The following is a 2,718-nucleotide window of genomic DNA, read 5'->3' on the forward strand; positions in this document are numbered from 1 at the left end:
CTCAGTTGGCAGTACAGCCGCACAGGGGGTCGCCCGCGCTCCGGAAGGATGTGACCTGCAGGGCCAGTGCCACCCGGGCAGCGATCGTTCCCCCCAACAGGGCAGCCCAGGTAGGAGAAGGCTGGAGGGTCCCGGGTGAATCCAGTGCAGGAACAGCGGCCTGGACATCGGGGAGGGTTCAGCCGTGACTGGTAGCCTTTATTGTGCGAGGTGGTGATGGTTCCGTCTCAGTGTCTCTGTCGTCTCTGCCTCTGTCTCTGTCTCTGCCCCTGCCTCCTCCTCCTTCTCAGTCTCTGTGTCCGTCTCTGTGCCCTGCGTAGCAGGGAACTGCCCGTGGTTCTGTGCTCCGGAGGTTCGTTTTGGCAGGTGTGTGCCTGCCTGTGTAAGTCCAAGTTCAGCTGGATTAGCACTGTCCCTCTGGGGCCTTCAGGCTCGAAAGGCTCAAAAGAAGAGCGAGATAAAAGACAGATAAGAGAAGAAGGAGATGAATCTTTTGCAAAGGGAAGCAGGACCAAGAGATGGAGAGAGGATGTAAAAAGGGGATGTGAAAAGAGTGAAAACGTCTTATGTCCGTGTACCAGCTCCTCAGGAGGGATGTGATCATTATATACTGTGACATGTTCTCATAAAAATGAAAATAAAAACAAGAAGAAAAGAGTAGATCTCCTTCCCAAGGCAGGGGCTGAGTCCTTGATGCCTGGTGCAGACCCTGCAGATGTCAGATGAAATTGCAGATAGGTGGAGGCCAAGGAGACACTTCTGGGTCACACGAGCATGGGTGACACTGTGCAGTTCATGTGGCTCTTTACACGCACTGCTTCTTGATCCTCCCAGCAGTCTGGTGAGAGGGAGCCATGATTGCCCTGGTATTACAAAGGAAGCAGAGATTTAGACAGGTGACTAACTTGTTGGAGGACTGACATCTGGAAGGAAGGAGAGACAGACACTTCGGGACTCCAAGCCCCAGGGAATGTTTTCTTGTGAGGCTGTGTGTGCCCAGAAGTCCTGCTAGCCACGGCCTCCTCTAATGGGGGTGACACCAGGCGTCCCTCCATGCGAACTCGCACGCTCCCTGGACAGGTGCTTTCCACTGGTTTTAGCCTTGCCTCCTTGAGCAGCCAAGATGAGGGCTGCTATGCACGCAGCCACTGCGAGGTGGAGAAAGGGAAGCCGAGGCCCACCCAGCACTGAGGGTGAGATCTGGGTCACCCTGGCTTAGTGCTTAGCTTTTGGACAATGAATGTGTAATAGGGAACTCTGTGATTAGTAGCTAAAGAAAGCCTGGGTGGTGCTGGGGACTTTGCTGTCCCTGTTCCCACCCAGTTCACCAAGCAGCTGATGGCATCTTTTTTTTTTTTTTCCATCCCTTCTAATTTCTTAGTATGCTACATACTATTTCATTGAGATTTTGTGTTCATGTCCTACACTAACAAGTGTTGTGCACCTTTGGGCTGGATTCCTTGGGGGCAGGCTCAGGCTCACCTGCTGATGCCACCCAAGCAGTTCAAAAAGGGGCTTTACACTGAATTCTTATATGACCTTGACAGGGCAGGACCACACTTCCCATTTCTAGTAGGCTCTGTGTGCCCTGTGGGGTGGAATGTGGCACCGGGATGTTCTTTACAAATCCTCTGAGACATCTCACATCTTTTGAGTAAATCTTTTGCTATTGCCAAGACCCTGCTTAATATTAGATTTACCTCTTCACTAAAGCAGTGTGTAATGAGTGAGTGTCCGCTACACGTCAGGCACTGTGGCAAGTGCAGGATGGAGGGAGGAAGAGAACAAATGAAAATCCATGCCCCCTCTGCTGCAGGGGAAAGAAAGCCTGCCTCTGAGATTCGTTGGTGGGAGGGATGCCTGGCCACCTGCAAGCAGAGATCCCAGGAAGGCAGCATCTCCTTAGTCAGGAGCAAAGGAGGGCTGGAGGATGGAGAGATCCAGAGATCCCATTCTGGTGCTCCGTGATGGGCCCATGACAGCCTTGTCTCTTCAAAGGAGGGAAGCTGCCTGGGCACCTACGCTGCTGCCCACAGGCTGCCTGCTCTGCACTTTCCTCTCTTCCAGGGTAGTTAGGAGGCTGGTGGTACAGGCTGAGGATCTGCAGAGCCAGCACTTTGTCCTCTGATCTCCTGCCATGGCCTCCGGAAGGGCTGCCGCGGCCTCCTGCCACACCTAACACTTGGGAGAGTGTGGAGGAGCCCTGGAGCCCCGAGCTCACCAGGGCTTCTTCAGTGTCCCTGGTCACTCGCACACCTGGGATTCTGTGCTGCCTCCTCTTGATGCACATCCACTGCCACACACATGCAGAGCAGTGGGGACACCTTTGCTTTCCTGCCTGTTTTGGACAGGATGCTGTAAGTGAAAAGCAGGAGAGAAAAACAAGAGGTGATAAAGGGGGAGGGTGGAAATGAGGCTAGAAAGGCATATAGTGTAAAGCTGTGTGACTTAGGTCCATGTGAAGTTGCTCCAGTGGGCTGCAAAGCCTGAGGAAAGTCACTGTCCCAGGCCTCCCTGCACCGTGGCACTGCCGGATGCATTCTGAGCAGACAAGCTGGCACTCTAGGAGGCCAGGCACATGCGTCTTTAAAGATCCCAGATGGTTCTATCTTGCAGATAAGGTAGAATCCATAAGGAGCTTTCTGCAGTAAGGGAGTGGGGAGGAGAGAGAGAGAGAGAGAGAGAGAGAGAGAGAGAGAGAGAGAGAGAGAGAGAGAG

General features: G+C 53.3%; 1 protein-coding gene across 6 annotated transcripts in view; it reads left to right on the forward strand.

The window, feature by feature from the left end:
- The window catches only part of Il1r1 (interleukin 1 receptor type 1), a 72,703-nt gene that overhangs the window by 39,511 nt on the left and 30,474 nt on the right, over positions 1–2,718 (forward strand). Inside the window, exon 1 of one of the 6 annotated variants that reach the window (XM_010630688.2) lies at positions 7–110. The exons of the other annotated variants lie outside the window; for them this stretch is intronic. The gene's annotated coding sequence lies outside the window, so the exon portion shown is untranslated. Of the gene's footprint in view, positions 1–6; positions 111–2,718 lie in introns of those variants that run through there. 6 annotated transcript variants of the gene reach the window in all.

This window comes from Fukomys damarensis, unplaced genomic scaffold (genome assembly GCF_012274545.1).
Source record: "Fukomys damarensis isolate Sample0158 unplaced genomic scaffold, DMR_v1.0_HiC HiC_scaffold_9, whole genome shotgun sequence".
Classification (NCBI taxonomy): Eukaryota; Metazoa; Chordata; class Mammalia; order Rodentia; family Bathyergidae; genus Fukomys; species Fukomys damarensis.